This window comes from Elaeis guineensis, chromosome 8, assembly GCF_000442705.2.
Source record: "Elaeis guineensis isolate ETL-2024a chromosome 8, EG11, whole genome shotgun sequence".
Taxonomy (NCBI): Eukaryota; Viridiplantae; Streptophyta; class Magnoliopsida; order Arecales; family Arecaceae; genus Elaeis; species Elaeis guineensis.
This window is the reverse complement of record NC_026000.2, coordinates 65,933,428-65,961,038: the sequence shown is the minus strand read 5'-3', so window position 1 is coordinate 65,961,038 and position 27,611 is coordinate 65,933,428.

Genomic DNA, 27,611 nt, shown 5'->3' with positions numbered 1-27,611 from the left:
GTTATCGTGTAATTCAATCCTTCAGTCAAACAACATCTCAGATGAGCTGTGGATATGAAAATATATCAAACTCAATCACTTATCATTATGTATCTCGATCTAAAGATGATGATTCAGTTGATGATATATTAGAAACTTTTTTCTAATTATCATCCTGTTTTGGCCAAAGATTTTTGATTCATCGACCTATGAGATCACATAAGATGTTCGCTTCCCTTATTGAGAGTGATTGATCCCTTATTGATCACTCACAACCTTCATGCACTCTTCACCATATCCAGAATACCCCATACAAGGATCAAAGAACCAAGTTAGGAAATGGACCAAAATATGGATCCAAATACACAAGGTACCATGGTGATCTCAGGTCAAAGGATCACTTACACAACTCCTACTAGAAAAACATCAGTTGACATATAAATAAGACTCCATCTGATATTCTCTTACAGGTCAATTCAGTGAACTCATTCTCTAATGAGCACCCATATCCTTGTATTAGTGTCACCACATAAGTGGTTGTGAGATCAATCATCCTCATTTCTGAGCATACATGGGACATGCCAGTCTTATCGGAATCATTGATCTCCAACTCAATGTACTAATAACTAGAAATATTTTAGATCAGAGCTATCAAAGATTTAGGTCTCACTGGTGTGATCTTATCACGGTCCTAAAACCATTATCCAGACCTATGGGTTCATTATAATCTAAGAACAATAAGATGCAGTATATAATGAATCAAAAAATATCTATTTTATTAATAATATAAATATCAATTATATAAATTTGAAAGATAAATTATAAAAATACTCTATCGCATCTCATATGCGATTGGCTTGTATGGCATTATTCTTTCAATCTTCTACTTGCACTAAAGCCAATCACCCCTATACTTGATCTCCATACTATCAAGGTGGTGGTCAAACTGCTGCATTGACAAGGCTTTAGTGAACGGGTCTGCTATATTGTTCTTAGTGTCAATTCACTCTGTGATCACATCGCATCTTTCGACTATCTCCCGAACGAGGTGGAACCATCTTAGGATGTGTTTGGATTTATGATGGGACCTTAATCCTTTGGCATTAGCAACTATCCAGTATTATTATAATAAAGGGGTATTGGTTGTTCAATCTCTGAAACCACATCCAACTTAGTAATGAATTTCTTCATCCAGACAGTTTCCTTAGTAGTCTCACTTGCAGCAATATACTCAGCCTCAGTGACCGAATCAGCAACAGTTTGTTGTTTGAAATTTTTCAACTTACTGCACCACCATACAAGGTGAACACATATCCAGATATAGATTTACTATCATCCAGATCAGATTGAAAATTAAAATCGTTATAACCTTTCAGTTTTAAATTAGATCCACCATATATCAAAAAAATATCTCTAGTCCTTCTAAAGTACTTGAGTATATTTTTTACAGCTTTTCAATGATCCTTCCCAGGATCAGCCTGAAATCTACTTACAATGCCCAAGACATAAGCACATCAGGTCTGATACATAATATAGCATACATAATTGATCCTACAGTTGAAGCATAAGGAATAGAACTCATTCTATTTCTCTCTTCAGGTGTCTTAGGAAATATCTTCTTAGAGAGTTGTATGCCATGACCTATGAGCAAGTAACCTCTTTTACTTCCCTCCATGTTGAATCTCTTCAACACAAGGTCAATATATCTAGATCGGGACAAGCCTAGCATCCTTTTTGATCTATCCTATAGATCTTTATACCTAGTATATAGGATGCCTCACCCAAGTTTTTCATAGAAAGCTTTTGTGATAGTCATATTTTGATCGATTGTAACATCGGGATATCAATTTCAATGAACAGTATGTCATCCACATACAAAACCAAGAAACTATAGCACTTCCACTATTCTTTTTGCACATACAAAGTTCATGTATATTTTTTATGAAGCCAAATAATTTGGCTATCTCATTAAAATGGATATTCCAGCTCCTCGATGCTTGCTTTAATCCATACATAGATTTATTCAGCTTACATAACTGATTTGCTCTTCCACTAGAGACAAATCCATCTGGCTGAGTCATATAGACTTCTTCCTTAAGGTTTTCATTGAGAAAGGTAGTCTTGATATCCATCTGTCAGATCTCATTGTCATGGTATGCTGCAATAGTAAGCATAATCTGAATAGACTTGAGCATGGCTACCGGCAAAAAGATTTCTTCATAATCAATACTTTATTTTTGTCTGAAACTTTTTGCCACCAGTCTGACCTTATAGGTCTCTACCTGGCCATCTACTCCAATTTTTTTTTTAAGATCCATTTATAGCCTATTGGATGTAGGAAAAATGGATAGTTCAAAGTATGTATTTTTAAAATTTTACAGTGGAATAATAAAAGATTAAATATTTTAATTTTTTAAACATACTTTAGATCTGATCTAAACCATCATTAAGAATCTATGATATAAAAAATTTACATATAAAATCTGATATAAAATAGAAAACTGCATCGATCACATCGATGCCCTGAATCGGTCTAACTTTTAGATTATGTCGGTAGAGTTCAAAACTCATCATCTTTTCATGGATCGATGATCTCTACTATTGATAAGTATGGTACAAAGCTCTCGCTAATGTCGAGCAGTCACACAGGTCATCTGGCCTCTACAGATCATCCACTCGAAGCTCTGACCGGATCTTCCTTCACGGGAGTGCTAGCTCGCATCGAAGGCTCTAGATGGCTGATCCAAGCTCCTTTCTTCTGATCTCTCGAACTCTTCTGGATCAGAAGATGAAGCTTTACGAAGAGGTGGTAGTGTAAAAAATTGGACAAGACTCACTCTTATATTTTTCTTCTCACAAAACCTAGAGATGAAATCCTAGAACCCACAGCTCATGCCCGAGAGGAAGAACACTTCCTTTGTTTCTCACGCATGGAAGCCCAACCCACTCTCAACTTTTTATGTCCCCCCTCTCAAGTTTCTCACACCAAAAATCACTTCTAATCTCATACAAAATTGATCCCTTTTTAAGGTTGGCATTTCATGGAAGATAAGGATAAGAATAAGGTAGTTTCAGTTCAAATTCAAGTGTTGGTTGATCCTTATCACAAATTCAAATAAAATTTAAATTAAATTTTGAATCAAACTTTATCTTTGTCTTATAAACATAGAGAGGGATTGATCAACATCAGAATGGTATAAAAAATCTCACACAAAAATACTTTATGCCTGGAGAAATATGGTGGTGTGAAGAGGAGAGTCCAACTCAATTTGGACTCTTAAGTTTTCATTCAAATTCAAACTAATTTGAAATCAAATTTAAACTAACTAATTTTAATTTAAAAAAACTTAGTGAAGATGTGGAAAGGTTTTTGAGTATAAAAAAATCATATAAAATATTTCTCATGTGAAAAATAAGAGAGCGCAGATAAAGGAGGTGCAAGGGATTCAAATTCGAATTATTTTTCTCATCCAATTAGATTCTTAACCCAACCAAATTAGGTTAAACCCAATTAGACCATTAAACCCAATCTAATTAGATAGCAAATAACTTTGATCAAATTTTAATCAAATCAAAAATTAATCAAGCTCAATCCTGATCATATCAGGAACCGAACACCTTTAGCAATTAGGTCATCTCATAACCTAATCGGGTCAAACCAAATTAAATCCAATTCAATTAGATTCGATCCAAACTTTAATGTCAATCAAATTGAGTTAATTAAAAATTTAATTACTAATCAATTTTCACATAATTCACCAATAATTAATGAATTGATTTATTATAACTTTTGCATAGGATTAATTATCAATCGAATTAACTATTTTATCTTGGAATGATTCTTAATCATTGATAGCCATATGATTAGTCAGAAACTTTTTTTGAGTATGACCCTATAGGTTCGAACCTAGGCTAGTAGTATGAGAAAATCTTTCTATACCAATCAAAGTGATCATCTAGCAATAATACCTGAGTCCGGATAGGTCAAAAGATTGCAAAGCTCATTCAAAAACCTATTAGCATATGGTTACTGTATAATTTATCCCTTTGATCCAAATGCTCAAGGTGACCTAGGGTTTAACTGCCAATCCTAATATGGTCATCCACATTATATTTTAATTTTTAAAATCTATCACATGGATTATCCTGACCAAGGTTTTACTGAATTGAAACACACTGATACATTAACTCCTACTTATTCAAGGGGTCAATTCTATCTTGGCTCACACACCAATTTGTAAGTACTTGACTATGCCCAGTAAGCTTTCATCATTGAATTAAAAATTTAGATAGTCCGTACCAAAGCATAGTGAGTTGCTTGCAAGTCACGTGGTGATCTCAGATCGGAGGATACTTATACCCATATCCTTCGCGAGCTACTCTTGACAGCAGAGTGCTCAGCAATTGATCAGTTCAGTGAGATGTACTCTTATGTCTCACTTGCATACCATGCCAGTGTCTCCACACTCCTTCATTAAGAGGATAACCAACATACATGGCACATAATGACATATACTTGATATAGCTATCGTCCTAATAGTATATCATTTGGTCATGAACTTAAAGTTTAAGGACTAAACGATATATCCTCCTATATCAAATCAAATAGTCCTAAGGACTTCATCATATAACAGGAGTTCAAAATAAGATATACACAGTGATGAGAAAACTAAATAATATTTATTAATTCAATAATTCATATAAATTATAATGATAAGTACAACATCAACATACTACGATTGATTTTGAGACACAATTCCCAACATTGGAGTCACACCCTCAGGCACATCAATCAAAATCCATACTTGGTTGGCATATATAGAGTCTATTTGAATTTTATGATATTGAGTCACTTGTCAGAGTCACTACTCATGACAGCTTCTGAATAGGTCATGGGATCATCATTCTCAATGATGTGGATGTGTTGTCATTCTCAATGACAAACCCATACCTGAGTGGTACATTACGCACTCTACTTGACCTTCAGAGAGGAGATGTATGTAGTGGTTGTGCCTCAACAATGGGCACATCTGGTTGAGAACTATTTTGTGAATCTTGGAGGATTGTAGGTTTTGAACTTCTTCAAGTTCGACAGACCTCCCACTGCCTCCTTCTTAGATAAACTCTTTCTCCAAGAAAATGGCATGCCTACCAAAAACAACTTTTATTGAGTAGAGTTATAGAAGTAGTATCCTATACTCTCCTTAGAATAACCTACAAATCTATATTTTTCTGATCTAGCATCCAGCTTATGTCCATCAATATTTTTCACATAAGCTGGGCAACCTCAAATCTTAAGATGCTTAAGATTTGATCTTTTGCCTTTTCATATTTCATGTGGAGTACTAAAAATAGACTTAGAAGGTACTTTATTTAAAATATACGTCATGACCTCGAGAGCATATCCCCAGAAGGATATTGGAAGATTCATGAAATACATCATAGACCGCACCATATCTAATAAGGTGCGATTCTTTCTTTCTATAATTTTATTTAACTGTGGAGTATAAGGAGGTGTCCATTGAGAGAGTATTTTATTTTATTTCAAATAATTGAGAAATTCACTAGACAAGTATTCTCTTCCTCGATCAGATCAAAGAATTTTAATATATTTATCAGTTTGTTTCTCAACCATTCTTTGATACTCTTTAAATTTGTTAAAGACTTCGGATTTATATTTCATTGAATACACATATCCAAATCTAGACCTATCATCAGTAAATATAATGAAGTAAGAGTATCCTCCTTTGTCTTGAGTTGACATTGGATCACATACATCAGTATGTACAAAGTCTAATATGTCACTCGCCCTTTCTCCATGTCCAGTAAATGGAGTCTTGATCATTTTTTTTATAAGATAAGATTCACAAGTTTTATATGATTCATAATCATAAGGATTAAAGAAATTATCTTTGTATAACTTGTTAATCCTTGATTCATTTATATGGCCAAGTCGGCAGTGCCAGAGGTATGTGACATTCACATCCTTTCTCTTTTTTTTTATATTATTACTATAAAATATATTATCATTAAGTGAATGAAATAAAAGACCATTATCGATAGAAGCACTTTCATAATACTCGTTAGAAAAGTAAATAGAACAATCATTGTTCTTTACATTTATTTCAAAATCTTATTCCAATAATAATGGTACTGAAATAATGTTTCTAACAATGTTAAAAAAATAATAACAGATCTTCAGTTCTAAAATTTTGTCTGAAGATAACTTCAAAATTCTGGATCCTACAGCTTCGATCTGAATGTAATCTCCATTAGCACTGAACAGCTTGAAGTTATCCTTATTCAGACTCTTTATTTTCTGTAAATCCTGCAATGATTTGTAAAGGTGTGAACCATAGACGGTATCTAATATCCAAGAATCTGACATTGAAATACTTAATGATAAATTGGTTTGTATCATATACAAATCTTTAGCAACGTTTGTCAGTTTCACGATTGCAAGGTACTCCTTGCAATTTCTCTTCCAGTGGCCCTCCTTACCACAGTGATAGCAAGTACCTTTGGTGGAGACCTTCTTTGCCTTCTTCTTAGAGATGCCAACCTTAGGGTTCATCTTTTTCTTAGAACCTTTTTTGCCTTCTTCTTGTCGATCTTATCAATAAGAAGTACCGGAGCCTTTTCACCCTTGAAATGGTTCTCTGCTATTTTCAGTATGTTCAGTAATTCTAGCAGGCTGATGTTAAGTTTGTTCATATGATAATTTATGATAAACTGAGAAAAAGAGTTAGGGAGAGACTGTAGGATCAAATCCTGGCTCAGTTCACCATCCATGACAAAATTCAGCTATCCTAGATGAGTGATCAAATCAATCATCTTCAAGACATGCATTTGCAAAGAGGTGCCTTTAGTCATGTGGGCATGGAACAACTACTTTGATATCTTGTATCGAGCAGTTTGACTTTGTTCCCCGTAAACTTGATTGGTTAGGCTCTGCCTCTGAAGCTCGTTGCTCATAGAGGCAAGCATGATGCATTTGACAGTCACACTATCATTTTTCGCATCTTGTATGTGGCCCTTTCCTCCTCGAAAGTAACTTCTCTAAGGAAATCTGGTGCAGGTATATCCAGAATGTAAGAGACCTTCTCCTGAGTGAGAATAATTCTCAGGTTCCTTAACCAATCGACATAGTTAGGTCTGGTCAACTTGTTTGCATCTAGGATGCCTCTAAGTGAAAGTAAGAATGGCATGTGTATAGTTAATCTACAACAACAAGAATACAACATAAGCGGATAACTCATGATGACATGCACAACTAGATTAGAATTTTTATTTAATTATGTCTCTCACTATTTTATCGAACTTCATACCCCTCAAATATGAAAATCGAGAAACATACTAATATTTTTTAATGGGTTGAGATCTCTATTCCTCATAAATATCTTGTGGATAGCACAACAAGTATTCATGAGTTGAAAAGTAGGCAACTCTTTACCAATTGTACCTCTACAATTCTCAACATCTTTCTTTCTGGCGTCTAGATCACATATAGTCTTGTAGATAGCACAACAAACTATAGTGTTCTAGTTAATTTGACCCTTCAATCTTATATGGTCATACTCAAATAATGCTGCCTTGTGGATAGCACAATAAATCAACACTATTCAAATATACCACAAGCATCAATATGCACTTGATCAATATCATGTCAATTTTTATAGTAAGCCTTGTGGATAGCACAACAAGCTCACTGAGATTTTGACATACTCTATCGATTAAGTTTGAAGGAAGGCCCTTATAATTTCTACATCACTAATCAATCTAAGTCAGAAATTCAACAAGACCAATATGGTCAGGTAAGTAGGTGGGAGGCATCCCATAGTTTTTCTTAGACACTAATAGAGTTGGCCAGACCAACATACGGACCTAATTAAAAAATCATCTTTCACACATTTTCGACACCAATTGATCAAAAAGAATTTGACTTTTGATTAAAAGATGAATCTTGACATTACTACTTAATATAATTTTAAGAGAAACTTTGAACTAGTCTCAGCACATCCCAACTACGACTACATAAAATGTACCTTACAAATTATGCAAATTGGCATGTAATAACAAAATATAAAAAGCAATCATATAATCATGCCAAAAATCAAAAAGGGTGTAATTTAAAGTCATAACATATGACAAGCAAATTCAAGTAATATACCAAATCCTAATCTTATTAGGCATGCATAACACCCTTAACCATATATCGATTTAAGCATCATACTACCATGATAATAAAAATTTTAAAATATCATAAATTTATAATTTTAATAATTAAAATTTAACATCATGGTAGAAATAAAGTCAAAAATTTTTTTAAGTTTAAAGATCAATGCTAAAAATTAATGCAATATTTTTGGCAGGATATATGATCAATAACAATTCTATGAAATAATTTTGCACTTGTTTGATCGAATCAGACAAATCTAGCTCTGAACCCACTATTGGATTTTGACCATATAGTGAAAAATAATTTTTAAAAATTTTAAAATCAAATAAGTTAATAACTTTATCAAATAAAACTATCAGCCAGAATTCAAACCCTAGAATCACCTTACCGATATCGATAAAACAAAAACAAGCATATAAAAGAGATAGAATTTTATACTTTCACCAAAATAAAAAAATGACACATTGATATTCTCCAAGAGACCTCAAGGTAGAAGTCCTCCAATGATGATCCACATGAAAGTTGACCAAGATCCTTCCCAATCGGTGCACTGCTGCAGCCTTATCTTCTTAAAAACACAGTCGGCTTCGAACTTACGGTACGATCATGCCAAAGTCCAGTTGCTTCCGATCTTGCCATTAGAATGACACCAAGAAGATACTTTTAAGATATCTTATAACCTAGGATTTAATTTTTGACTCTAACATATGAAAAAATAAACCCTAGGGCACATAAGCAACCCTTGCCAAAAATCTCACCACCCTTCTTGCAACTTTTGCCACCCAATTTTACCTTATTTTTTTCTTAAATTTTTTTCAAACTTTTTTTTATTATTTCCACATCCCTCATCTTTGGTTTCAACCCAAAATTACTACCAAAAATCCATATGAGGCATCCTCTATAAATAGGGGACCAAGGGACGTCACAAAGGATGAAGGGGCGCCAACCTTTGGCGCTCCAACTTCTCATGTAGTGAATAAATTCATTGTGTAGAATTTTTGGTGCATTAGATACTTGTAAAGAAAGACTCTTTCTCCTATACATGCCATAAAAATTTTACATTAAATTGGCATTAAATTATAGGACTTCTGGTTTATCTTTTAAGGCAATGCGTATAGTTAAGAGCCTTCATTAAGAAGGACTCTCCAACTTCACATGCAAAAAAGATATGGGACGGCATTTATTTTTAGTGTGGCTTCTAGTGGGTGTAGAGGAGTCTTTCTCCACTTGAAACTATTTCAAGTTGATAAAGATCCAATCTAAATTGACCCAATCCCATTAGGTCAAAGGCAACTAGTCTAGATAAGCTCAAACACTTTGATCTAAACCAATTTAGGAACTTGGGTTAATACAATATACTAGCATATCAAATTAACTCATAAAATTTATATTAAACTCTAATTAGATTAGAAGAAGATTAAATCTCAAAGTGTGTGATCCATTGGATTTCAAATCTAGCCAGCAGTGGATCAAGACTTTCGACAAAACCCTAATCCGATGAGATTAGGTCACCTGAAGAGTCCAATCAACTTGAACTCTTCCAAATTGATTTTAGAATTAAACTCTTTTAATTTTAATGAATCTATAAGTTAATATTGATATCTAAAAATATATCATGACTATTTGAAAGATTTAAAATTTTAATAAAAAATTATCAAAATATCTTTCAGTGATAAGTTACCGTGTAATTCAATCCTTCAGTCAAAAACATCCAGATGAGCTGTGGGCATGAAAATATGTCAAACTTAATTACTTATCATTATGTATCTCGATCTGAAGGTGATGATTCAGTTGATGATACATTAAAATTTTTTTTAATTATTATTCTGCTTTGTCCAAAGACTTCTAAATCATCGACCTACAAGATCACATAGGATGTTCACTCTCCTTATTAGGAGTGATTGATCCCTTATTGAACATTCAAAACTCCATGCACTCTTCACCATATCCAGAATACCCTATACAAGGATCAAAAAATCAAATTAGAAGTGGACTAAAATATGGATCCAAGTACACAAGGTTCCATGATGATCTCAGATCAAAAGATCACTGACATAACTCCCACTAGAAAAACATCAGTTGACATGTAAATAAGACTCCATCTGATATTCTCTTATTGGTCAATTCAGTGAACTCATTCTCTAATAAGCATCCATATTCTTATATTAGTGTCACTACACAAGTGGTTGTAAGATCAACCACCCTCATTTCTGAGCATACATAGGATATGCCATCTTACCGGTATCATTGATCTCCGACTCAATATACCAACGATAGGAATATTTTAGGTCAGAGCTATCAAAATTTAGATCTCACTGGTGTGATCTTATTACGACCCTAAAATCATTGCCCAGACCTATGGGGTTCATTATAATCTAAGAATAATAAGATGCAATATATAATGAATCAAAAAATATCTATTTTATTAATAATATAAATATCAATTATATGAATTTGAAAGATAAATTATAAAAATATCTTATCACATCTTATATATGATTTACTTGTAGGGCATTATTCTTTCATATGACATATGGCAATCATCTGGGAAAAAATTCAAGAGATGCTTCGCACAGAAGGACTCTTCGAAATATTTTTTTTTGATGATTCTTCGATACATCGTGCAGCTTTCTTGGTATAATTTTTTTCTACCACACATCAGTGCATGTTAGCCATCCAATGGACCAAATTGCAAGTGCTAACTAGGAGTTTTTGTGAAAAAAATTTGAAGATTAGATGGTGCGTGACAAATAGATTAGAGTCCTTCAGAAGTTGGACTCTTAGTTAGGCACATGGATCAAATTGGCAGGATTTCAAACTTCAACTAATTTTCATGATTAAATTAAAAAATGATTAAGCCACAGAAGGACTCTTCTATGCTCAAAATTAACTTAGAAATCATCCAAAAAAAAATTTCATCATGGAACATAGGATAAAGATGAGAAAGGGGCATCCCATCTTATGGGACGCCAACTCTGATTTAGCGCACAAAATTGAATCCCACATGCAAGAAAAATTTTTGATGCATGGGCACCTCATTAAATGGCATCAAATCTCTGGTACATGCTACCAAGGGCTGACCTAACTCAAACCCAAAATTAGTTTGAATTAATTTAGATTTAATTAGCCCAATCTAGAATCAATTTCAAATCTGATTCGAAACAAGGAGATAGAATTTGTAACATGTACAAGTATGTCTATTTTGCAAATATGATCTAATCCAATTAGATCTTTGGTTAATTTTTTTTATGTGTGACCCATTGAATTCTATATCTAACTAGGAGTGAGTTTGAGTGTAAGTCAATCTAATTTGATTAGAGTTTAATCTAACCGATCTAGATCCAGTCGAGCTAACCTGATTTTAGTAATTAGAACTCTTTCTAATTGATGATCAAATTAATTTCTTTAATTTGATCAAATCTACAAGATAAGATTGATGTCTAAAAATATATCATGTCTATCTGAAAGATATAAAATTTTGATAAAAATATCAAAAATATCTTTCAGTGGAAGGTTACCATGCAATTCGATCCTTCGATCTTCCTACATCCCGAATATGACTCTGGATATGAAATGATGTCAAATCTAATATTATATTTATATTTCTTTCAATTTTAAATATTGATTTGATTAATAAAATATTAGAAACTCTTTCTAATTTTCATTCTATTTTGATCAAAGACTTTCTGAATCATCAATCGAACAGAGCAAGTAGGATGCAATCTCCTCTTATCAGGAGTGATCGATTCCATATTGATCTACTCACAACCTCTATACACATTTCACTATATCCAGATCACTCCATACATGACTAAGTCATGAATGAGTATAAATCAAAATATGAATTCATGTATACAAGGTTCTATGGTAGTCTCAGGTCAAAGGATTATATGCATAACTCCCACTACAAGAAAATATCTTTTGATAGATAAGTAAATTTTATAAGATATTTCTTAAGTCAAATCAATTCAGTGAACTCATTTTCTAATGAGTATCCACTTTTTTGTATTAGTATCTCACACAAGTGGCTTATGAGATCAGCCACCCTCTCCATCGAGTATACATAGGAAGTGCTAGTCTATTCGGAACATTGATCTCCTACTCAATGCTTCTATGACTAGAAATATTCTAAATCAGAACTTTTAGGATTTTAGGTCTCATAGGTGTGATTTCATCATAACACTAAACACATTGCCCTTATTTATGGAGTTCATCGTAATCATTATAAAAGTAAGATGCATCATATGATAAAAAATATTTTTTATTTATAAAGTATCAATTACATGAGTCTAGAAGATTACAAAAAAAATTCATCAAAATATAAATTTCGATTGGCTTGTAAGAAATATTTCTTTTAATAAAAGCTCAACCTTTTGCATTGACTATATTCAAGAGAGTTTAACTACTTTCATTCAATATTTTCTTGAGACTTGTGTAAGCAATTAAGAAGAAGCAAGGGAGCAATCAGTGAAAGCATTCAAAGCTTCTTTATTCAAGAATTAATGACAACAAATCAACTCAGTTGGGAAGTACTTTTTCTATAACCTTTTCTTTATTCTTAGTTTGTTGTAATAAGTTTCAGAGGACTAAAACTTGAGAAAAAGGTTGAATCCAGTCCTTAAATTGGATTAGGAGCCTTAGGTTAAGGCTTGTAAAGCTTGAGGTTGGTGCACCTATTTTAAAACCAACTGGATTTTTAAATAGTGAGCCCATCAAAACTATCCAATTGTAATCTTTGAAAGATTATCGTGGAATTTGAAAGTGATCACTTGGGAAGTAGACGTAGGTGCTTGGAGTGCACCGAACCACTATAAACTTGTTGTGTTTGTGTGTATGCATCTTTCATTTTTGTCTTACATCTACTTTAGCTTAAATTCACTACACAATACTTGAATTAGTTCACAACTAGTGCACATATCTGTTTAAAATTTTTAAAACCCAATTCACCTCCCCTCTTGAATTATCTAACTGGGCAACAAGTGGCATCAGAGCTTGGTACTCAGCTAGAAGTTGATCTAACGATCAAGAGTAAAAGGTATGGCAACTCAATTGGATGGTTCACTTACCGAAGGGCAATCCATCAGCAAGCCACCGCTCTTCAATGGGTTAAATTATATCTATTAAAAAGCTCACATGTGCATTTTCATACAAGCTCTTGATTATGATATATGAAGTATCATAATCAATGGGTCGCATACACCTACAGTCATTATTGATGGCATTACTTCACCTAAGTCAGGAAAAGATTGAGATGAAATGGATAAAAAGCTTACCTAACTAAATGCTAAGGCAATGAATGTATTATATTGTGCCTTTGATGCCAACAAGTTCAACTGAATTTTTACTTGCAATTCAGCAAAAAAAATTTGAGATAGACTTGAGAAACTCATGAAGGGATAAGTCAAGTTAAAAAATCAAAAATCAATATGCTTGTGCAGCAATATGAACTATTTAAAATGGATCCTAATGAATCAATCACCAGCATGTTGACACATTTCAAAAGCCTTGGTAAAGTTTATTCTAACAGTGATTTAATAAGAAAGATTCTCAGATCTTTACTTAGAATTCCAGTAGGCAAAAGATCTAAATAAACTACAACTTGAAGAGTTGATTGGATCACTAATGACACATGAGCTGGTAATGAGATAGCACTATTAAGAATCATATCTCAAAGTCAATCATCAATCTGTTGATGGTTGTACTCATATTTATACATTGTATATAAATTTATTAATAAATATTATTTGATTTTTTATCATATTTTCTTCATCTTCTTAGAACTCCTGTGTTATGATGAAGTCCTTAAGACTATATTTAATTGATAAAAAAAGATTTATCATTCAGTCTTTAAATATGTTTGTAACCAAATGATATGCTATTAATAGGACGATAGTGATATCAAGTGTAGATCGTTGTGTTCCATATGGGTTGGTTGTCTTCTTAATCAAAGAGTGTAGAGATGTTGGTATGGCATATAGGTGGAAGGTAGGAGTACATTCATATTGAACGGGACCAATTGTAGAGCACTCTACTGTCAAGAATTGCTCGCGAAGGGTATGGGTATAAGCGTCCCTCCGATCTGAAATTACCACAGTGACATGTAAGCAACTCACTATATTTTGGTACCGGACTATCTGAATTTTTAATTTAGTGATAGAAGATTTTTGGGTGTAATCAAGTACTTATCAAATTGGTGCGTGAGTCAAGATGGGATTGACCCCTTCGAATAACTAGGAGTTAATGCATCAATATATTTTAATTTAGTAAAATTTTGATCATGATAATTCATGTGATAGATTTAAAAGATTGAAATATAATATGGTTGACTATTCCAGAATTGATCGTTAAATCTTAGGTCATCTTGAGCATTAGGTCAAAGGGATGAATTATACGGTAACCATATATCAATAGATTCTTGAATATTGCTTTGCAATCATTCGGCCTATCCGGACATCAGATCTCATTGCTAGATGGTTACATCGATTAGTATAAGAATTTATTCCTATGCTACTGACTTAGGTTCGAACCTATAGGGTCACACATATTAGAAGTTTCGTCTGATCAAATGACTGATCTAGTGAAGAGTCCCACTGGATTGAGACTCTGGTGGAGAGATCCACTGGACTAAAAATCTGCCATTAATAAAGGATTCATTAGTAATTAGATTACTAATTGACTTAATTTGATTGAGCAATGAGGTTTGGATCAAGTCTAATTGAATTGGATTCAGTTGGACTTGAATTAGATTTGATTAGATCGAGCTTAATTACAAGAAAAGCTTGTTCCTGATTTGATCAAAATTTGGATTCAGTTGATTCCTAATGAGATTAGGAATATATTAAGAAGATTGTGTTCTTAATTAGGTTAGGTTCATTTCTTTCATTGAATCCAAATCAAATCAGATTTGAATTGAACTAAAATTGAAAAACTAAGAGTTCCAACCATCTGGGATTCTCACACTTGTGCATGCCCTAGGATCCACGCCATCCTTTACATGCAAAAGGAGTTTTGCATGAGAAATTTTTGGTGTAAGAAAGGAGGGCACAAGAGTGGTGGGTGGCACTCATGATGAGTCATGAACCTTATCTCCTTCCTTATTTGAATTTGATTCAAATCAAAGATAAGAAGATAAGAAGGAAAAAAATTAGTTTTCATGGGAAAGAAGGGTGGCGCTACAACTAATTCCTTTGTGCATTGAAGAGGTTGTTGGTGTGAGAAAGAATCAATCTAATTTCTTTCTCATGTCAACACATATTTAGCGCTAAAAAAATGGGATGCCCCATATTGGTATGGCCTGGTATTTGGTGGCGCCTCCTCCTAACCCTAATCCCTAGCCCACCTATAAAAAGAGGACACCTTAAAGTGAAGAAAATGAAAAATTGTTTCAAATGCCTTACCTCTCTTCTCACTTCCTTCCTTAGTTCTTCTCCTTCTCTAGAGTGGCTAAGAGTTTTGAAGAAGAAGAAGTTAAATTAGCCATCAAAGATCTTCGCAACCTAGCACTCCCAAAGAGATTGATCAGCAACCCATCTTCGTGTGGATGATCCATAGAGGCTGGGCATCTTATGCGGCTGCGAGCAACCTGAAGAGATCTAATCCATGCAGTTCAATTATGGAGATCAGCAATCTTTGCTCTGGTAATGAGTTTTGAACTCGTTAGATCAGATTAGATCAGATCTAATGGTTAGATCTAATCTAGAGCATCGATATGATCGATACAGATTTTATTATTTTTATATCTTAATCACATGTTTAATCATATCATAAATCTTGACAAGATAGTTTAGATTAGATCTTATGCATGTAATGTAGATTAAATCATTTAATCTATCATATTCTGCTATAATTTTTTTTTAAATTGCATGCATAGAACTACCTAATTTTTTTTCAATTAGTATCAGAGCCTCATTCGATATGATATGATTTTATATATATTTAGATCTGATTTTATATTATTTAGATCAGATCTAAATAATTTTTATTTTCAAATTTGATGTTTGATCAGTCCTGTATATGTCAGATTAGATGATCTGAGTAGCAAAATACTTAGATTGAGTAATCACCAGACAATCCGATCATAGGAGCAAGTAGGATTATATGACCCTCTTCTCTCATTCAATGGGATGCTCTTATAGTATGTAGGGTTGCCACTGAGGTTTGATGAAGAAGAACATGGAAGGAAGAATTTATTTTTCTTTAAAATTCTAGATCTTGCAATTCTAGAATTTGTTATATGTGATATAAACTGTAAAAAAAATAATAACATCTAATCTTAATGATTAAAATTATTTTAATAAGATTTGAGATCATAGAAAGTTTAGATGTGATCTAAAAAATTTTATGATTTAATTTGATTATGTTTTATGCAAAATTAATCTGATCTAAAAGAAGAAATTTTTGAAATTTCTGTTGCTGGCAGGCCTATTTGAGTCGACTCGAAGCCTTGCCAAGCCATCTCGAGTCTTGGGTGACTTGACTCAATGTGTTGGTTAGAATTATTTTGCATAAAATTTATGTAAAAATGTTTACATATGAAATGATTTCAAAACTTAACCTAAACCCATATCGATGCTGAACTTAATTGAAAATTAAGTATTGAATTGATTAGATCTAGAATTATGATTTAAGATCTAATGACATTGCATAAAATATGGAGCATGGGTTAGCTCAAATCAGATCCTCCTAATTGAGTTAGACCTAAGGTTAGAATCAAAGAGTTAATGGATCATGTAGAGAAATTGATTAAATTTAATCAAAAATTGAATTAGATTAAATTAGATTTTCTCTAGAACCATACAATAGTTGCAGTTGGTCAAGTCCATATCTTTGATTAAACCAAATGGATCTTGATTGAGGCTCAGTGGTCGAGTTCGAGTCATTAGACTGATGAAATCAAAACTAATTAATGAATTGGTATCTAAAATAAGTTTGATATTTTGATCAATGATTTTTAATTGGAAGTGGCTTATCTGGCCATTTTGATGGTATCTAAGGCAAGCTTAGTATACTTTTCCATCGATCTCACTTATCTAACCAACTTGATGGATTATATTTTGATTAGATCGTTAAGTGATTCGAGTTGACCTAGGCCACTAAGGTTGATCAGTATAACTGATCTAAGTGCCTTTCAACCAGCATGTCACTAATCCAATTCAATGACTTGATGAAGTCAGTGGGAAGATTGTGGTTAACTGATTGATCTCTTCTCTTCTTTTAATTCATCAATTAAATCTTCTAAATTATTAGATCTCTAAAATGAGATAGTTATGGTGATAACTAGATCATAGCCTCTCATTAAGTTGGATGATAATGGATCTATTAGTTTGATTATCATTGAGGGCCCAAAGGTTTGATGCTCATCTGCTATTAGAATTATCATTCATAAAGTGATGACTCAATCGAGTCTCTCCAATAAGTGGTCCGGTTGGCCGGCCAAAGTTGGACCTGATCATTTAATAGTTAGATTCTGAGTATGTTCATGTTAATGGTTGGACCTAATCAGAACTTGTAGAGAAGACCAAAGTCAACTGAAAAGTTTTTTGGGGCAAAATCAATTACTAAAAATTATTCGATGAAATAATTGGTTAAAAACCTACCCATAGATGCACATAGATGGACCGGCCAAAGTCAGGCTCGTGTGTAGTCTGTGTGGATTCTAATATCCACTAAAAAATTAAGGTGATTTTTTAAATTAGAGGTAGAGGCTATCAATTCATATAAAATAGTGAAAGAATCTTTAGACTAAAATCTATGTCGTTAGGCTTAATTAATTTACATACTGATTAGGTTTTTGATTTTTTTTTATGCAGTTATGGCCACCAACTTGTCACTCTGATCACTATTGGACCATAAAAAATTGATGGGATCCAATTTTAATAGCTAGTATCAAAAATTAAGCATAGTCCTGGAGCACGAGCGGATCTTATACGTGCTTATAGATCCGACATATGAGGAGTCTGCTCCAAACACTCATGGTGCGATTCGAGATACTTATCTAAAATGGTTCAACGATCGCACCATGGTGCGTTGTATCATGCAAATGATCATAAATGATGAGTTCAGTCGTAAATTCGAGGAAGCTCAGCCAGAAGACATGCTTAAGATGTTGAACAGTCTTTTAGCACTCCCGATGATGTTGAGCGGCATAAGATAAGTTGTGTCATTTTTAATGTCAGGATGAGGGAAGGAGCATCAGTCACCAATCATGTATTGTACATGATCGAATAGATCGAGCGTCCAAGCAAGTTTGACTTTTTCTTGCACAAACAGCTTGGAAAAGATATGATCCTGAATTTTTTACTAAAATTCTACCTACCATTTCTCAATCATTACTGAATGATGAAGTCTGTAGTGAACTACCACGGTCTGTTGGGGTGGCTACAGACTTTTAAAAAGGATCACCAGCTCTACAAGGAGATGGTGAATATAGTGGGAGGATCTTCTTTGGATGGGCATCATCCCTTTAAGAAAGAAAAAAAAAAGAAGAATAAAAAGGTGCAAAATGCTGAGAGTCAAACCCAGAAGTCCAAGTCTAAGTCGGACTAGAGTTAGGTAGAGTGTTTTATTATTGGAAGCAAGGTAATGAGGAACTGTCCTTAATATATAGCATCCCTTGATTCGAACAGGCCAAAGAAGAAAAAATAATCGATTGCCTGGAAAGGTGATTATATGATAACACTTTGCAACTTCTCAATTTTTGATAAAATGACCTGGGTATTAGATATTGATAGTCCTATTAATATTTGTAATTTATTGTAGGGCCTTCAGATCAGTAAGAGATTTCGAGATGGTGAGAGATTTCTGAACATTAGAGATGAAAGATTAGCTCCAATTCTAGTTTTAGAAATTATCAAGCTTGTATTCAATTTCATATTATTGTTCTTAGTGATTATCATTTTTGTCTTAGTTTTTTATTGAATATAATTTCTATATGCTTTTGGTTAAAGAAAATTATGAGATTTCAATAAAAAAAATTTGTAATATTATTTTGAATGATGTTACTGTGATATATGGATAATTGAATAATGGTATTTATGTTGTATCATGATCTAGTATGATGTATACATCGAATAAATATCCTAGAATAGGTGATGTCACGGATGCCTACCTTTGGCATTGTAGGCTAGATCATATTAACAAGAACATGATGAACAGATTAGCTCAAGAAGGAATCTCTGAAGATAATGATTATGAATCATTACCTACCTGTGAGTCTTGTCTACTTGGAAAGATGACCAAGTCACCTTTTATTAAAAAAGATGAACGAGCTAGTAATATTTGGGTCTTGTACATATTGATGTATATGTACCCATGAGCACTAGTACGAGAGATGGGTATCACTATTTCATTACATTCACAAACAATCTATCTAGATATGGGTATGTCTACTTGATGAAAATAAGTCTGAATCATTTGAAATGTTCAAATGGTTCCATAGTGAAGTAGAAAAATAAACTGAAAAGAGTAATAAAACTCTTTGATCTGATCAAGGAGGTGAATACCTTTCTGATAAGTTTCTAACATATTTAGAGGAGAATAAGATTCTCTCACAGCAGACACCTCTTAGAATGTCATAGCACAATGGTGTGTCAGAAGGAAGAAATCGAACCTTATTGAACATGGTTCGATCCATGATGAGTTTTTCTAGTCTGTCGATCTTCTTTTGGAGATATGCACTCGAGTCAGCTTGCTATGTACTTAACAAAATTTTAAGTAAATTTGTGAGTAAAATACTACATGAGATGTAGATGGGGCGTATGCCAATGCTCTTTCACCTAAGGGTTTGGGGGTATTCAGCTTATGTCAAATATTTAAAAATAGACAAGCTCGGGGCTAGGTCTGATAAGTATATTTTTATAGAATATTCAAAGAAACTAAGAGTTATTATTTTTATCTTACTGATGAACAAAAAATATTCGTCAACTCTAGAATAGTCTTTTTGAAAAAAAAAATTTGAGGAAGGAATTAATGCCTCTAAGGTTGAACTTGATAAAGTTCACAGATAGAACCGACACAATCTAGTGAACCCATGGAATCGGATTGGAAAGGATCAAACCCGAACCTTGCTGTAGAGGTACCATTAAGAGATCTGATGGAGTATCATGTCAACTGAATAGATAATATGGTTTTTTGATCCAGGATGTAGATTCTATTGAACTCAATGAGAATAATGAGGATCCGATCACCTATGTGGATGCAATGCAGAGGTTTGACTCTGATAAATAGCTTGAACCATGAAGTTTGAAATAAAGTCCATGAAAGTCAATGATGTATGGACATTAGTTGATCCATTTGAAGGGTTAAACCCATAGGGTGTAAGTGGATCTTCAAAAGAAAGAGAGGCACAGATGGAAAGGTGGAGACCTATAAAGCCTATCTGATTGTTAAGGGTTATCGTCAGCGTTATGGTATTGACTATGATGAGATATTTTCTTCTATGGCAGTGTTCAAATCTATTTGAATTATGCTTACAATAGCAGCACATATGGACTATGAAATCTGATAAATGAATATGAAATAGCTTTTCTAAATAGAGAGCTAGAAGAAGAGGTGTATATAATATAATCTGAAAGATTCACATCCACAGATAAATCTAAGGTATGCAAGCTTCAGAGATCCATCTATGGATTGAAGCAGACATCTCGAGTTGGAATATGTATTTTGATAAGATGATCAAAATGTATGGCTTCATTAGGAATGGACAAAGATCTTGTATTTACAAATGGGTTAACAACTTTGTGATTGTTAATCATCAAAGAGGTCCTGATTTAGGGTTTAATGTTTAAGATTTCTTAGTTTAAATTTTTTAAAATTCATGCTTCTACTATACCATCATAATTATACAATGGTATCAGAGCCAGCCTTATTTGGTTCAATCATATATAGATAGTGTTCATTTAATGCATGCTATGATTAATGCTATGTAGATGTTCATAGTTTAAAATTAATTATGCTTTAATCATGCTTTCATATGATGATATGAATTGATGCATATCTGATCCACCACTTCATCATTTTGAAATAAGGTTGTCCTAGCATAACAGGATTGTGCTGCAAGATTGTCCTAGAATGATGAATGTTTATTTATCACACTAGCACATATAAAAAGATTAATGCTAATATATATTAGTGTACATTAGCATTATGATATTAGAATATGTATGAGATCAATAAAGCCCTCATAAAATTATATTAAGTAGTAGAGATTGCAATTATGGGTTAACCAATTCTTAATCAATTGATCAATTAGTGTCTAGAAAAATACTAAAGGTGGTTCTTTAATTGGTTTCGTTGACTGACCTATCCAATTTATTGATGTCTAAGAAAAATAACAGGAGGACCCCTACCTACTTACCTGGCCAATTTGGTTAAGCGACCTTAATGACCTTAATATTTAAAACACTATTAGGGGCCTTCCTTCATGCTAGGTTAATGTTACATCATGAACTATGGTAAGTTTGTTGTGTTACCACAAGACTTGCCATGGGGACTGATATAACATAATCCTGATGCATAGAATATACTTACGGCAATTTTAGGTATACTGCTTTATTGTGTTACCATAAGGGCAGTAATATTTGATTTCGACTGTATTGAAATGAAGGATCTTACTTAACTAAAATATTAAAGCTTGTTATGTTACCAAGGCTATTAATGTTTTAAAGGTCAAGATAAAGTTGAAAATTGCATAAGATGTAATTGGAAAGAGTTTTCTACCTATAAACTCATAATGGTTTGTTGTGTTACCACAAGATCATTATGAGAAATTAGGATCTCAATCCTACTAAGATGAATATTTAATATATCTTGTTCATCATAACAGAGGGTTATGATGTTCGATAAAATAGTGAAAGACACAATTAAACCTAAAAGACCTTATTTAATTGTGTAAGTCATCATGAGTTGTTTGCTTATATTATATTCTTTATTTAATATAGATTAAATTCTACAAATGGCATCTTCATTATCATTACGAAAAATTTTAGATTCTAATAAGTTGATCGATCCAAATTACATGGACTGGTTGAAAATTTTAAAAATTATACTCACTTCGAAAAAGTTCTCTTACATTCTTAACGTCTCTGAACCACAAGAGATTGGGGATGATGCCACTGAGGAAGAGATGTCCACATACAGGATATGAAAGAATGACTGTTTAACTGTCAAATACATCATACTGACCTCTATGAGTGTTGTCCAGCTATGCAACCCAAGAGGGGAGGTGAATTGAGTTTCTAAAAATTTAAACTTAACTTACAACTTATGAAGAATATTTAACAATAGCAAGATAAGTAAGGAGAATATAATTGATGCAAGGGTAATGGTTGGATGCAAGAATGCAAGAGAATAAAGAAGTTTAAAAGGAGAGCAATTAAGCACAACACAAATAAGAGGATTTATAGTGGTTCGGTGCCAATTTTGTACCTACATCCACTCCCCAAGCTCCTACTTGGGAATTTCAATCCACTAAACTGTATTCAACCTGAATACACTCGTTGGAACCTTCGACTCTAGCTATCCCAAGCTAGATCACTTATTTTTTGGGTACAAGCCAACCCAATACAATCCGATTCAAGGTTCGGATCAACCTTCCACATTTTGGAACCCTTCCAAAACAAAAATAATGACTCAAAAAGAGTATTACAGTTAACAGCACAGAAATACAAATGAAGCTCCTTTAATGAGCGAATAAGGCATTAAATACACTTTACACAATTTGAAAAAAGCTCTTTCTGATTTTCTCAAGGTAGTTGGAGACTTGAATGAGCACTTGAGGAGTTGATGAACTTAAATTAAAAGCTTCTTGAATGCTTTAAGTGGGCTCTTGCTTAAGCTTGAAATCCTTTTCAAAACTCTTCTCTTTTTTTTCTTCTTTTTCACTTCTATTTTTTTTATTTTCTCCTTTAAGTCCCTTTATATAACTTCAAATAATGGTGGAGAGTAATCTGGGCTGAAATAGAGCCGTTAGAGCACATTAAATGAGCATTAAATACAATTGAAATGGGTTAAAAACTAGCCGTTGCGGAACTTTTTCGTCACAAGGGTTGACTCATAGGATCGACTCATGCTCATGGATCGACTCATAGGGTCGATCTCTGAGGAACAGAACAGAAAATAACTATTCTGTAATTTTGGCCTGCGAAGCAGCAGAGGTCGACTCATAGAGTCGACTCATGCCAAGGGGTCGACCCATGGGGTCGACTCACAGAGAGTGCCAGCCAAAATTTCGACGTGTCGTTCAGCCCTTTAAGCCATGAGTCGACTCATGGGGTCGACTCAAAAATAAAAATCTGATTTTCTTACAAAATATACTTCCAAAAATGTTAAAATTTTCTCCAATAGATTGTATGTCTTCAGTTCTTGCTCTTGAGGCTTCTGAATCAGGTCTTGACAAAATTATGATTTTGCCTCTGAAAAGCAATAAGTCTTTTTCCAAGCCAAAATCATTAGTAATCCCCTCAAATGCTTTGTAATCATCAAAATCAATTCAAGGAGCAACAATCTCCCCTTTTTGATGATGACAAAATATTTGAGCAAAAGCATATAGAAAGTATTGAACATGAATTTCAATTTTATGAAGATGCATCACTTAGATATTATAGTCAAGTATTGAAACGAAATGTATCATAATCAGTTTAAAGATAAATTTAAAATTTACTTATAAGTGTATTTGCTTGGAAAGAAAGAACAAAAAGCATGTGACATATGTACCCATTTGCTTAACAATTTACTTAATGTTCCATCTTAACAATTTACTTAATGTTCAATCTCTATTGCTCTTATTGCTCAATCTCAAGCTCGATGCTCTACTCCCCCTTTTTGACAGCATCAATTGAGATTCTTTGCTTTCCCCTTTTCTTGAATATATTTTCTCTATTCCTTCTTTTTGATGGGATCAATTTTACATCTTTAGCTTCCTTCTTTGTTGCTTGTTTCTTTATTGTTTATTATTTTACTCCCCTCAATATAGCAATCATAAAAGATATATCACTTTGCTCATTGAAAAGATATTGCCATTCAAGTATTTCAGAATTTAAAAATAACTCCATTTGATCAGAGATATTCATTGAAAGTTAAAGTATATATATATATATATATATATATATATATATATCCAAAAGATGAGTGAGTACAAAGATGTTTTAATACATAAGTGTTGATTTAGAGTACAAAAGATATGGATAGAAGCTATCCAAGAGTCAATCAGTCAACATTGCATTACATGGCCTACAAGATAGATCCTTGACAAAAACTAAAGAAAAGACAGACTACACTGGATCTAATAGATATCATGACTGGATGGATCGGAGTTTGATGAATCGGAGATGGGGTGAGGAGATGAAGGATCATGTCCACGAGCTCGACCTCGACCGCATCTGCCTCTGCCACGAGTAGAGGTGCCAGCACGAGTGGAGGGATGAGAAGATCCTGAAGGCTGAGAAGTAAAGGACTGAGCTACAAGAGAGAGTCTGATGGTGTCCAGAAGGTTCAAAGATCTCGAAATAGATTGTAGCAGTGCAGTGAACTGAGTGAAAGCATGCTCACTAGAGCCCCTAATCTTTCTCCTCAGAAAGTCAAAACCACTCTCTAAGACTCCTCACAGTCTGGCCGCCTCCGCAGATAGGTCTGAGACCTCAATGACGTCCTCATGTGGCTGTGGATGGGATAGAGCTAGCACTTGCCTCTACAAGTCAAATTCTCTGCCAGTCAGTCTCACTATACAACTCTCAAGCTGCTCGATGCATACTGACTGAACAGAAATCATCTGAAACACAGTGAAGATGTGGGAATCAGTGTCTGATCAGATACATCGTGAGATGTCGATCCCTGAGCAAATACTGAAGTACCCAACTGACGTGAAAGTATGGAGGCTACATGCTGAGATATCATCTCTATCTGATCATCAGCCAATCTGATCTCTGAAAGATATGCTCTGCTGTCCGACTGCTGAACTGAAGTGTGCCTCCACACAGACTCTGACGGCCCAACCTCATGGTCAGAAACAAACTGAATATCTGAAGATACAGCCCTGTGATCACAGAGAGGTGATGATGGTCCTTCCTCCTCTACTCTGTCCTCAGCTCTCTCTTCCACACCTTTTGTCCAACCACCATCAGTCTTGGAAAATCTCATGCGGTGCAGAGTATGGCGGTTGATAGTGTCGGAGTGAGATAGCCTAGCTACTGCCTCCCCCTCAAAGCTAACTCCAAACCTCCTAAATACTAAAGTGAGAGCCATACCGAAAGGCAAATATGCCTTGGACCTATTCAAGGTCTCTCTCATAGCCTCAATCATCAGTGCTGGGAGGTTCAAGGGGGTTTGAGTAATAACATGATACATAATGCAGATGTCTCGACTAGAGAGGAGATCATGTCTACCACTTCTAGAGAAAAATAACTTAGTTACCATTTGGTGTAGCAGTCTCATCTCAATGGAAAGAATCTTAGCCTCTAATTTGTTTAGGCTTCCAGTGAAGGTTCTTCCTAGAATAACATTTATTCCCTCCTTAACTGGGAGTTCCATGTTTGTGTATCCCTCACAAGGTAAATGAAGAATTTCTCCCAAAAGCATAGGATCTAGGCTAATTTCTATATCCTTTACTATGAATTTTACTGTTTCATTACTGTATCCCAAATTCAGATAAAATTCTCTAACCAAATCCACATAGGTATATTCTTTTAGGGAGCAGTAGAATTTCCAACCTTGGTTCTTAATTTTTGATCCGATAGAGAATCCTTCCTTTTCAAAAAATCTGAAATCAATATTTTTGCCAGACTCTACCTTCCTATCGAAAAGGGATACCTTACTGGAGCTGATTGGAGACCGAGTTGTAGCTGGAGCAGATGCAGGAGCAGGGTTTGAAGCAAAAGTGGTCTCGATTGGTTGTCTCTTCCGGCGCACACTTTCTTCCAACCCGCAAACAGATTTTCTCCTCTGTGGAAGCTTCATCTTCGGAGCCATTTGCACAAGCAGAGCTAGCGAGGAACTTAGGAGAGCAAATGTGGAAAGAGATAAAGGGTTTTTAGGGGAAGGATAAAGATTTTGGAGAAGAGGAGTGCTGATTTGGGGAAGACGGGTAGAGTCTAGGGTAAGCTCGACTTGCTCCAAATGAAGAAGGAGAAAAGGGAGGAGCTTGGTTCCAAGAGGGCAATTTTGAGGGAGAGAGATGGTGGGAGAAGAGTTTTGGGGACAAACTTGGGTTTGAGGAAGAAGAGAGGGAGTCTTCTGGCTTGGTGGAAGGAAGAAGATGGAGAGTTAGGTCGACTCAAGGGAGATTTTCCAACAAAAAGAAAGCGCCCGAAGGATTTTATCAATATTACAAGTTTATCCTAGGGTCGACCCTGGGGGTCGACTCATGGCATAGAGAAATTTAGAAAAATGATGAAATTATTTCGAAAAAATTGAAATATTAGGAGAAGGATGTTTACCCAAAAAAAAATGATCATGAGAATGTTTATTTTGGGCTTTTGAGCTCAAAAAAAAAGATGAGAATTAAGCTAAAAGAATTTTTGTCATTGATATCTTAGAATCAGAGAGACACCTAAACAGATGGATCAAGGATTCCTAGTTCTCTCCTAATTTCACAAAATTTATCTTCACTTAAGGCCTTGGTAAAGATGTCAGCTAATTATTTTTCAGTACAAACATAGTCAAGAATTATATCTTTATTTTGGACATGTTCTCTTATGAAATGATACCTGATTTCAATATGTTTTGACCTAGAATGTTGAATTGATTTTTAGTAAGATTTATAGCACTAGTGTTATCACATCTTATGGGAGTTTTATTAAGCTTGATACCAAAGTCTTCGAGTTATTACTTAATCCACAAGATTTGAGCACAACAACTTTCGACTGCAATGTATTCAGCCTCGGCTGTAGACAGAGCTATCGAATTTTGTTTCTTGCTAAACCAAGAGATTAGGTTAACTCCAAGAAATTGGCAAGTTTCACTAGTATTTTTTCTATCTAATTTACATCCAGTAAAATCGACATCTGAAATCCTATTAAGTCAATTAATGAGTTCTTAGAATACCATAATCCTAGAGTTTGCGTACCATTTAAATATCTAAGGATTCTTTTAACTGCATTCAAGTGTGATTCTTTTGGATTTGATTGAAAATGAGCACATAGGCAAACACTAAACATAATATCAGGTCTACTAGCAGTTAAATATAATAGAGAATCAATCATGCCTCTATAAAATTTTAAGTCTACACTTTTATCTTCTTCGTCCTTGTCAAGCTTACATGATGGGCTCATGGGTGTGCCAATTGCTCTGGAGTTCTCCATTCCAAATCTTTTGAGTAATTCTCTTGTGTACTTGATTTGGGTGATGGAGATTCTTCCTTCATTTGTTTGATTTAGAGTCCGAGGAAGAATGTAAGTTCTCCCATCATGCTCATCTCGAACTCCCCTGTATGAGCTTTGCAAAATCTTGACAAAGAGTTTCA